Source organism: Macaca fascicularis, chromosome 3 (genome assembly GCF_037993035.2).
Source record: "Macaca fascicularis isolate 582-1 chromosome 3, T2T-MFA8v1.1".
In the NCBI taxonomy this organism is placed as follows: Eukaryota; Metazoa; Chordata; class Mammalia; order Primates; family Cercopithecidae; genus Macaca; species Macaca fascicularis.
In genome coordinates, this window is record NC_088377.1 from 130,243,714 (window position 1) to 130,256,183 (window position 12,470).

The 12,470-nt window shown below is 39.0% G+C and overlaps 1 protein-coding gene across 17 annotated transcripts in view; it reads right to left on the reverse strand.

Moving 5' to 3' along the window:
* Nucleotides 1-12,470, reverse strand: part of CDK14 (cyclin dependent kinase 14) — a 790,403-nt gene that overhangs the window by 132,627 nt on the left and 645,306 nt on the right. The window lies entirely within an intron of this gene.

Sequence of the window (12,470 nt, forward strand, 5' to 3'; positions counted from 1 at the left end):
ACCCTTGAAACTTTTTTGGCACTTAACAATATATACTGGATAGTCCTTCAAATCAAGAAATATATGTAACAATTTTTTTTTTTTGAGACAGAGTCTTGCTCTGTTGCCCAGGCTGTAGTGCAATGGCCCAGTCTTGGCTCACTGCAACCTCCACCTCCTGGGTTCACACGATTCTCCTGCCTCAGCCTCCCGAGTAGCTAGAATTACAGGCATGTGCCACCACACCCAGCTAATGTTTGTATTTTCAGTAGATACAGGGTGTCATCATGTTGGTCAGGCTGGTCTCGAATTCCTGACCTCAGGTGATCCACCTGCCTTGGCCTCCCAAAGTGCTGGGATTACACGAGTGAGCCATCGCGCCCAGCCTGTAACGATTGTTTTAAAATTGTATAACGTTTCATAGAATAGAAGTACCATAATTTATCTGACTCTTCTCCCACTGATGAACCTTTAAGTAGTTTCCAATTTCTTTTCCCTTACAAACAATACTTAAGCAAATATCCTTGCACATGTCTCTCTACATACAGATGCTTTCATTTCTGTTGGATGGATTCCCCAATATAGAACTGCTTGGCAAATGGTATGCATATTTTACAATTTAATAAATGCCGACAGAGTACTTTTCATTTTCCCACCAGTGATGAAAAAGAATGTCACTTTCTCCATATGTCTTCTAGCATTGGTTGTTACCAGTTGTTTACATGTTGCCAAAGCTACACTTGATAAAACATTCTTGGGCTTCTTTTCATATGCTTTCTGGCCATTTACATTTCTTCTACTGTTTCAAATTTCACTTTTCATAGCTGGTACCAATTTTAATATTGGATTCTTGGTTTTCTATCAATCAGTTTATACAAGTATTTTTGTATATGATCAAGTTGACCCGTGTGTGTGTGCATGTGTGTGTATAAAAGTGAAATATGTATGCACTTTTTTCCACATAGAAATTTAAATTTTTATTTAGTAAAATATTCTTATTCTTTTTTATTTTACTTTATGTTCCAGGATACATGTGCAGGACATGCAAGTTTGTTAATGTAGGTATACTTGTGCTGCGGTGGTTTGCTGCACCTATCTGCCCATCATCTAGGTTTTAAGCCCTGCATGCATTAGCTATTTGTCCTGATGCTCTCCCTCCCCTCACCCCCCGACTCCCCAACAGGCCCCTGTGTGTGATATTTCCCTTGCTGTATCCATGTGTTCGCATTGTTAAATTCCCACTTATGAGTCAGAACACGCTTGGTTTTCTGTTTATGTGTTAGTTTGCTGAGGATGATGGCTTCCAGCTTCATCCACGTCCCTGCAAAGGACATGATCTCATTCCTTTTTATGGCTACATAGTATTCCATAGTTAATATGTACCACATTTTCTTTATCTGGTCTATCATTGATGGGCATTTGGATTGGTTCCATGTCTTTGCTACTGTAAATAGTGCTGCAATAAACATATATGTGCATGTGTCTTTATAGTAGAATTATTTATATTCCTTTGGGTATATACAGAGTAATGGGACTGCTGGGTCAAATAGTATTTCTGGTTCTAGATCCTTGAGGAATCACCACACTATCTTCCACAATGATTGAACTAATTCACATTCCCACTAACAGTGTAAAAGCATTCCTATTTCTCCTCAGCCTCACCAGCATCTGTTGTTTCCTTTTTAATAATTGCCATTCTGACTGGCATGAGATGGTCTCACTATGGTTTTGATTTGCAATTCTCTAATGATCAGTGATGTCGAACTTTTTTTCACATGTCTATTGGCTGCATAAATGTCTTCTTTTGAGAAATTTCTGTTCACATCCTTTGCACACTTTTTGATGGGGTTGTTTTTCTTTTCCTTGTAAATCTGTTTTAAGTTCCTTGTAGATTCTGGGTATTAAACCTTTGTCAGATGGGTAGACTGCAAAAATGTTCTCCCATTCTGTTGCCTGTTTATTCTGTTCACTCTGTTCATTCTTTTGCTGTGCAGAAGCTCTTTAGTTTAATTAGATCCCATTTGTCAATTTTAGCTTTTGTTGCAATTGCTTTTGGCATTTTTGTCATGAAATCTTTGCCCATGCCTAAGTCCTGAATGGTATTACTTGGGATTTTTTCTAGGGTTTTTATGATTTGGGGCTTTATATTTAGTTCTTTAATTCATTTTGAGTTAATTTTTGTATGAGGTGTAAGGAAGGGGTCCAGTTTCAGTTTTCTGCATATGGCTAGCCAGTTTTCCCAGCACCATGTATTAAACAGGGAATCCTTTCCCCATAGTTTGTTTTTGTCAGGTTTGTCGAAGATCAGATGGTTATAGATGTGTGACATTGTTTCTGAGGTCTCTGTTCCATTCCATTGGTCTATATGTCTGTTTGGTGCCAGTACCATGCCTTTTTTTTTTCTTTTGGTTACTATAGCTTTGTAGTATAGTTTGAAGTCAGGTAGCATGAGGCCTCCAGCTTTGTTCTTTTTGCTCAGGATTGTCGTGGCTATACGGGTTCTTTTTTGGTTTTATCTAAAATTTAAAGTAGTTTTTTTTTTTTTTCTAATTCTGTGAAGAATGTCAATGATAGCTTGATGCGGATAGCTTTCAATCTATAAATTACTTTGGGAGGTATGGCCATTTTCACGATAATGATTCTTCTTATCCATGAGCATGGAATGTTTTTCCATTTGTTTGTGTCCTCTCTTATTTTCTTGAGCAGTGGTTTGTAGTTCTCCTTGAAGAGGCCCTTCACATCCCTTGCTAACTGTATTCCTAGGTATTTTATTCTCTTTATGGCAATTGTGAATAAGAGTTCATTCATCATTTGGCGCTCTGTTTGTCTATTGTTGGTACATAGGAATGCTTGTGATTTCTGCATATTGATTTTGTATGCTGAGACTTTGCTGAAGTTCCTCATCAACTTAAAAAGTTTTTGGGCTGATACGATAGGGTTTTCTAAATATAGAATCATGTCATCTGCAAACAGAGGCAATTTGACTTCCTCTTTTCCTATCTGAATACCCTTTATTTCTTCTTTCTCTTGCCTGATTGCCCTAGCCAGAACTTCCAATACTATGTTGAATAGGAGTGTTGAGAGAGGGCATCCTGGTCTTGTGACAGTTTTCAAAGGGAATGCTTCCAGCTTTTGCCCATTGAGTATGATATTGGCTATGGGTTTGTCATAAATAGCTCTTACTATTTGGAGATAGTTCCATCAATACCTAGTTCATTGAGAGTTTTTAAAATGAAGGGATGTTGAATTTTATCAAAGGCCTTTTCTGCATCTATTGAGATAATCATGTGGTTTTTGTCATTGGTTCTGTTTATGTGATGGATTACGTTTATTGATTTTCATATGTTGAAGCAGCCTTGCATGCTGGGGATGAAGCTTTTTGATGTGCTGCTGGATTTGGTTTGTCAGTATTTTATTGAGGATTTTTGTATCAATGTTCATCAAGGATATTGGCCTGAAGTTTTCTTTTTTGTGTGTGTTTCCACCTGGTTTTGGTATCAGGATGATGCTGGCCTCATAAAATGTGTTAGGGAGGAGTTCCTCCTTTTCGATTGTTTGGGATAGTTTCAGAAGGAATAGTACCAGTTCCTCTCTGTATCTCTGGTAGAATTCAGCTGTGAATCCATCTGGTCCTGGGCTTTTTTTGGTTTGTAGCCTATGAATTACTGCCCCATTTTCAGAACTTGTTATTGGTCTATTCAGAGATTCAACTTCTTCCTGGTTTAATCTTGGGAAAGTGTATGTGTTATGAGTTTATCCATTTCTTCAAGATTTTCTAGTTTACTTGTGTAGAGGTGTTTACAGTATTCTCTGATGGTAGTTTGTATTTCTCTGGGGTCAGTGGTGATATCCCATTTATCATTTGTTATTGCATCTATTTGATTCTTCTCTTTCTTCTTCTTTATTAATCTAGCCACTGCTCTATTTTGTTAATTTTTTCAAAAAAAAAAAAAAAAAAACCCCAGCTCCTGGATTCATTCATGTTTTGAAGGGTTTTTTTGTGTCTCTGTCTCCTTCAGTTCTCCTCTGATCTTAGTTATTTCTTGTCTTCTGCTAGCTTTTGGATTTGTTTGCTCTTGCTTCTCTAGTTCTTTTAATTGTGATATTTGGGTGTCGATTTGAGCTCTTTCTAGCTTTCTCATGTAAGCATTTAGTGTGATAAGTTTCCCTCTTAACACTTCTTCAGCTGCATCCCAGAGATTCTGGTACATTGTCTCTTTGTTCTCATCGGTTTCAAAGAACTTCTTGATTTCTGCCTTAATTTCATTATTTAGCCAGGAGTCATTCAGGGGCAGGCTGTTCAATTTCCATGTAGTTGTGTGGTTTTGAGTGAGTTTCTTAATCCTGAGCTCTAATTTGATTGTACTGTGATCTGAGAGAATGTTTTGTTATGATTTCAGTTCTTTTGCACTTGCTGAGGAGTGATTTATTTCTAATTATTTGGTTGTTTTCTGAATAATAAGTGCCATGTGGGACTGAAAATAATGTATAATCTGTGGATTTGGGGTGGAGAGTTCTGTGGCTGTCTATAAGGTCCACTTGATCCAGAGCTGAGTTCAGGTTCTGAATATCCTTATTAATTTTCTGTCTCATTAATCTAATATTGACAGTGGGGTGTTAAAATCTCCCACTATCATTTTGTGGGAGTCTAAAACTCTTTGTAGGTCTCTAAGAACTTGTTTTATGAATCTAGGTGCTCCTGTATTGGGTATATAAATATTTTGGATAGTTAGTTGTTCTTTTTCAATTGTACCATTTACCATTATGTAATGCCCTTGTCTTTTTTTTAATCTTTGTTGGTTTAAAATCTGTTTTGTCAAGGGACTAGGACTGCAACCACAGTCTTTTTTTTTTTTTTTTTTTCTTTCCATTTGCTTGGTAACTTTTGCTCCCTTTATTTTGGCCCTATATGTGTCTTTGCACATGAGATGGGTCTTCTGAATACAGCACACTGATGGGTTTTGATTCTTTATCCAGTTTACCAGCGTGTCTTTTAATTGGGGCATGCAGCCCATTTACATTTAAGGTTAATATTGTTACATGTGAATTTGATCCTGTCATCATGATGCTATCTGGTTATTTTGCACACTAGTTGATGCAGTTTCTTCACAATGTCATTGGTCTTTATATTTTGGTGTGTTTTTCGCAGTGGCTAGTACCAGCTTTTCCTTTCCATATTTAGTGCTTCCTTCAGCAGCTCTTGCAAGGCAGGCCTGGTGGTGACAAAATCCCTCAGCATTTGCTTGTCTGAAAATGATTTTATTTCTCCTTCATTTATGAAGCTTAGTTTGGCTGGATATGAAATTCTGTTTGAAAATTCTTTTCTTTAAGAACATTGAATATTGGCCCCCACTGTCTTCTGGCTTGCAGGGTTTCTGCTGAGAGATCAGCTCTTAGTCTGATGGGCTTCCCTTTGTAGGTGACCTGTCCTTTCTCTCTGGCCGCCCTTAACATTTTTTCCTTCATTTTGACCTTGGAGAATCTGTTGATTGTGTGTCTTGGGGTTGGTATCTTTATGGTATTCTCTGTGTTTCCTGAATTTGAATGTTGGCCTGTCTTGCTAGGTTGGGGAAGTTCTCCTAGATAATATCCTGAAGTGTGTTTTCCAACTTGGTTCCATTCTCCCTGTCTCTTTCAGGTACTCCAATCGATTGTAGGTTCTGTCTTTTTACTGCTTGATCAATTTGGCTATTGATACTTGTGTATGCTTCATGAAGGTCTCATGCTGTGTTTTTCATCTCCATCAGGTCATTTATGTTCCTGTCTAAACTGGTTATTCTATTAGCAGCTCCTGTAAGGTTTTTATCAAGGTTCTTAGCTTCTTTGCATTGAGTTAGTGCATGCTCCTTTAGCACAGCAGAGTTTGTTATTACCCACCTTCTGAAACCTACTTCATCCATCTCATCTTCTGTCCAGTTCTGTGCCCTTGCTGGAGAGGCGTTGCAATCATCTGAAGGAGTAGAGGCACTCTGGCCTTTTGGGTTTTCAGCGTATTTTTGTTGATTCTTTCTTATCTTCATGAGTTTGTCTAGTGTCAATCTTTGAGGCTGCTGACCCTTGGAGGAGGTTTTTCTGCGAACATTTTTGTTGATGCTGCTGTTGCTTTCTGTTTGTTTATTTTTTCTTTCAATGGTCAGTTCTCTCTTCTGTATGGCTGCTGCCATTTGCTGGGTATTTACTTCAGGCCCTATTTATCTGTTTCACTCTCATGCCTGAAGTGAACTTGAGAAGGCTGGAGAACAGCAAAGATGGGTGCCTGCTCCTTTCTCTGGGATCTCTGACCTCAAGGGGCAGCTACCTGATGCCAATAGAAACACTTCTATGTAGGGTGTCTGACAACCCCTGTTAGAGGGTCTCACCCAGTTGGGTGGCACGGGGAGCAGGACCCATTTAATGAAGTACTTTGGTTGTCCCTTGGTGGAGGGGTGTGCCGAGCTGGAGGGAAACCCACTCATCTGGGCTGCCTGGATTCCTCAGAACTAGCAGGAGGAAAGACGAAGTCTGCTGGTCTGCAGAGACTATGGTCACCCCTCCCCCTAGGTGTAAGGCCCAGAGAGATCAGAGTTCTGCCCCTGAGCCCCTGGCTGGAGTTGCTGGAGTTTCTGCAGGGACGCCCCATTCCCGTGAGAAAAGATGAGTCAGGGTCAGGTCTGAAGAGGTACTCTGGCCACAGTCTGCCACAGCTGGTGTGTTGGGCTGTGGGGAATCCCTCTTGGGACCAAGCCACCCAGCTTCTCCGGCTTCAGCAGGCGAAGAGCATAGCCTAGAGCTATAGAGATGGCTGCTGCCCTTATCTTGCCCTGGGAGCTTAGTGTGTTAGGCAGCTAGCAGTTCCAGTATTGGCTGCTGCCCCTCCCTGAAGGAGCTCTGAGGGTTTAGACAGCAGGTAGCCGCAGCTGTGGTGATGGCCAGCCCTCCCACCAGGAGCTTGGAATGCTTAAGCAGATTCTAGCTTAGTGGCTGTTGAAAATCTGAGCAGCTCCATGGTTGGAACCCTAGGCCCTGGTGATGTGGGCTCATGAGTGGGATCTTCCAATTCGCGGGTTACACAGTTCCGTGGAAAAAGCACAGTTTCCCAGGCTGGGTAGCACACTCACTCACTGCCTCCCCTGACTAGGGGGTGAGGGGTCCCCTGCCCTGTGTGGCTCTCAGGTGGGCCGCCACACTACACCGCTCTTCCTTCCTCTCTGTGGATCATGCCAGCTGCCTAGTCTGTCCGCATGACAGAACCTGGATACCTCAGTTGCCAGTGCAGGATTCGCAAGCTGTTTTAGTTCTTTTTGATGGGAGCCTTGGATCGCCACTGCTTCATAGTCGGCCACCTTGGCTCTGCCCCAAATTACTCTTTTTCTTTTGGTTTTCTTGTCTTGTTTAAAGAAGAAGACCCTGATCTTGATTTTATACAAACAATAACTTCATTTTTCTCCTACTTTTTTTTTTTTAAACAAATTGTTACTTCTTGGCTTTACTATCTGGAATTTATTTTGTAAATATGGTATGACATTTTCTTTGTTCAAGGAGGACAGACGATTATGCCAGGATTCGGTAAAAATCAATCATTATAGATCACTCTTTCTCTGATAATTTGAAGTGACACCTTTGTCCTATATTACATTCCAAAATATATAAGAGCCTGGACTCTTTAATACTCATCTATTTATGTCATTATCATAGTATTTTCATTAGAGTGCCTCTTGTTATCCAGGAAATGTCTTTTCTTACTAGTATTCTTTTTTTTTTTTTTTTTGGTAAAAATTATTGGGGCAAGTTTTGAACATCTCTTTCTTTCTTTCTTTTTGTTAACATTTCCTTTTTTATTTTTAAAGACAAGGTCTTGCTCTGTCACCCAGGCGGGAGTGCAATGGCATAATCATGCTCACTGCAGCCTTGACCTCCCAAGCTCAACTGATCCTCTCACCTCAGCCTCCCAAGTAGCTGGGACTATAGGAGCATGCCACCATGCCTGGTTAACTTAAAATTTTTTTGTAGAGATGAGGTTTTGCTATGTTGCCCATGCTGGTCTCAAACTCCTGGGCTCAAGCAATCCTCCTGCCTTGGACTCCCAAAAGGCTGGAATTGTAGGCATGAGTCACTAAGCCCAGCCTGAACATTTCCTTTTTCATTAATTCCACACATAGTTAATGGTACCTAATATGTGCTAAGCATTCTTTTCATGATGAGAATAGGCATGAACAAAACAGAACAAGTCTCTTTCCTCATGGAGCTCATATTCTAGAAACATGAGACAGACAATAAAAACATAAATACCATCATCACCATCACCAGCAGCAGCAGCAGCAGCAGCAACAACAACAACAACAAAATGAATGAGTTAATTTTAGAAAGTGGTGAGTGTTCTAGCAAAGCAAAACAAGGAGATTTGATGTAGACCAGTGTGAGAACACTTTAGGTTCTTCTTATGAGGGCAGACCAGTTTAAAATAAAACAGTCAGTCAACACAATACACAGGCTGGGTGTGGTGGCTCATGGCTATAATCTCAGCATTTTGGGAGGCCGAGGCGGGAGGATTGCTTGGGCCCTGGAGTTTGCAACCAGCTTGGCCAACACAGGGAGACCCAACTCTACAAACAAATTGAAAAATCAGCTGGGCGTGGTGGTGTGTGCCTGTAGTTCCAGCTACTCAGGAGGCTAATGTGGGAGGATCCCTTGAGTTTGGAAGGTTGAGGCTGCACTAAGCCATGATCGTGCCACTGTACTCCAGCCTGAGTGACAGAGCAAGACCCTGTGTTAACAAACAACAAACAAAAAATTTTAAAAATTGTTTCCATTGGAAATCTGATTGCATTCTATTAAAATATATATTAATCTGAAAAGGATGATGTAAAACGTTTGTGTCTTTCCATTTAGACAGCATTCATGTATACATCCTTCGGTAACATTAAATAGTTGTTTAAAGTACTGATCTTATTTCTGTTTAATGATTTAATACTTATTAGGCTTAATTCTGCTTAAAAATGGTTGGTATCCTTTTTCAGTGTTGTCTGCTTTTTTTAAATTTAAATTTAAATTTTTTTAGAGATGGCATCTCACTCTAGATGGAGTGCAGTGACACAATCATAGCTCGCCGTAGCCTTCAATTCTTGGGCTCAAGGGATCCTCCCACCTCAGCCTCCCAAGTATCTGAGACTATAGGCACTCACCACCATGCCTTACTAACTATGTATTTATTTATTTTTAGAGATGGCATCTCACTGTGTTGCTCAGGCTGGTCACAAACCCCTGGCCTCAAGTGATCCTCCTGCCTCAGCCTCCTGAGTAGCTGAGATTACAAGCACAAGCCACTGTGCCTGACTTCTTGTCTGCTTTTAATTATAAGTTTTTAAAGGAGAAAATAAAAATGACTTATATTGCTTTTGTTATGGTATGTTTCATGTACAAGAATACCATTGGATAAGAAGAACAAAAAGAAAAAACACACACTCAGCTTCCTAGCTTTAAACATTATGCAATGATTTATTCATTCATTTCAACTACTATGTATTGAGCAACTACTGTGTGTCAGGTATATAATTCTCGGGGCTGAAGACACAGGAGAGAAACAAAGCAAAAAACCTTCCTATTAGCAGGGAGCTTGCATTCCCATAAGGAGTATGCTAGGCTGGAATGTGCTGGAGGCCAGGATAGCTGCAGCTGACATAGAACCCAGGAGAGAGAGGTGGAGGCTGAGACAGAGACAGGAAGAAGGGTTTGTGGCCTTTAAGATATGATCTGGTATGGGCTTTTTTTTTTTTTTTTTTTAATATAAAAGTATCACTCTGGCTTCTATTTGGAGAGTTCACTACAAGAGGCAAGGTTGGAAGCAGGGGGCCCAACAAAAGCTTATTACTGTCCAGAAGAGAGACAATATGACTTGGGTATGGGAACTGAGTGAATGCAGTGAGAAGGGGATCAGAGTTTGAAAATGCTTTGGAGGATGAACAAGTGAGATCTACTGGTGAGTTAGAAATGAAGTGGGACAGAAAGGGAGGAGTCAGGGATGATTCATAGAGCACTGACTGATCTCCAATTTCCAGGTTACAAAGATATGGAATTTCACACACAACTCAATTACTATTTGGATAAGTTAATCTTTCTGTGGTAATTCAGAAGGTATATAAAGAGGAGTTCCCCTGGAGTTTTGGAGTTATCAGTCAAGCAGGGGTAATTGACAAAATATTTAATAACCTGTTAAGCATAGGCATTGACCAATCAGAACAGAAACTAGCCATGATGCAATAAAGATGTACACTAGCTGATGATCAGCCCGGATTACAAACATCCATTGTTCTAAAGACACAGGCAAAAGGGCTTACCAACAAATGTGTATTTATTTGTTTCAAAGGAATGTCTAATTTCTGAGTTTATTCTCTACTAGGCTGCATTATATAAGATGCAACATAATTCAGCCAGTTGGTGCAGAACAGGAATTTAAGGGCATAGTCTAGGTCTGAGGATTAACTGACAAAGGAGAAATGGGAAGAATAGTTCTTTATATGAAGTTCTTTTTTTTTTTAATTATCTAAAGTCTGGTATTAAGAAAGAAAGAGGCATTTTAAATATTAAGTCAAATGTCCTCATAAAACAAATTTGATTTCCTTAACTTTGTACTATCCACAAAGCAAATTTAATAATTTGCTATGACTTCAGGATGAATAGGAATTCTATTACAGATAAAATTAATACAATCTTGCATTTATAAGTAAATTATTATTCTTAGCAATTAATAATTGCACATAAATATTAGTTCTAAGAATTGCCTCTTTTAGAGCTTAACAGGATATGCTAATATATTTTTTTTTCCAGAAACACAATGTCAATTTTAGCTGTGCACAAAAAAGACTAAATTGATAGTGAAACATGCCATATGAGAATAAAAAAAATAAAAAAGAATAAAGCCTCGTTCTCAGGTTTACCTTCCATCAATATTCACATAAAACCTTAACTTTTTTAGCAAATATTGCCTGGGCATTTGCCTGTGTGCCAGGTGCTGCACTGGGCAATAGGCACACAAAAATAACTAAGTCCTGGTTGCAGTTCGGTGGCATCGAAAAAATATAGAATTACAGATACAGAATGAAAAACGCTACAGTATGGATACAGAGTTCCCACCAGAGACTACAGCTGGAGCCACTAACTGCATCTGTTTCTTTTCCAAATGAAGACAGGACAAACTCAAACAGGAGAAGCTAGCTCCAGGAACACACAGAGCCTCATCGTTTATATCCAACAGCTTTCAGATCATAACTGCCAAAGTACACAATTTCAAATGGAGCCATTTCTAATGTTTTCTGCAATGAACATGACATTTATAATTAGAATAAAAATTTTTATTTTACAAACTACTTCCATCATAAATAAAAGTAATGTTCCAATAGATTAAAACAATATAATTAGCCATGTAAGTTTTGAAAACAAAAAGGTGCTGAAATTGGTGCCCCAAGTTGATAACAAGCATATTTAATAAAATAGTCAACTGTTTATGAATAATTTTATCAGAGTATTTGAGTATTTGCATATGAACGTTTTACACTGTTCTCCTTCACTTAAGTTTACTCTCACTTATTACTTTAATGTCAACTTTCTCTTTCCAATTATGTTTAAACTAGAAGTTTAGAATGTCATTATTTAAAGCACTGGCTAACTCATAGCATAACTGAGAAGTGCAATTAATTTGAACCTGCAGGCTGATTTTCACCTTCTCCTCTTAGTGCAGGGACATTGCAGAGGATGATCCCAACACAGCAGGAGACCAGGGAGGAGAGCTTGCTGAGAAGAAATCACTTGCTAAGTGACAGGGCAGGGAACAGAAGATTGGAAAGGTTTTCTCTCAAACCGCCATGCAGGTAAGCACTGCAATTCGTTGACATTCCACAGGAAAACAACTAGAGAACAATGCTGCATATTGTAAAGTCTCTTGGCTTAAAAAAGCTACACCTGAAATGTCTTGAGGCACTACAAAGCAAACTTTAACCCACAGGAAGATAAAACCCAAATTGGATTTTACTCATTTGCATACAAGCATGCAGTGTATACTTCAGGAGATTAATTTTAATTTTCCTTACTCTCTTCTCACCAATGTTTTTGTATCTTATACTGCTGTGTTTTTAACTTCAATGACAGAAAGACATATGAATAAAAAGTTCAAACAACCAATAAAAAACTTCAAGTATGTTCAAAGGACTTGAAAGGCTGAAACTAGATTTGTAGCTCACACTTTTCTTTCTTTTTTTGGGAGGAGGGGGAGTGAGCAGACAAGGAGGGGGATCCACAGAAGGATTATACAAGGCTCAAACTTCAGTAGATCTTTTGCAAATGGCTTTGACATCATATAATATAGATAATACCATGGAACAAGCATTAGTTTATAAATCAATATAAAAATGAGTATGTTTAAATGCCATATGAAATTCTAGCTGTTCTTCATAATTAACTCTTCTAAATCATACATTCAGTTACTCACAATTTCAATTTAGGATTATTTGTCATTGTAA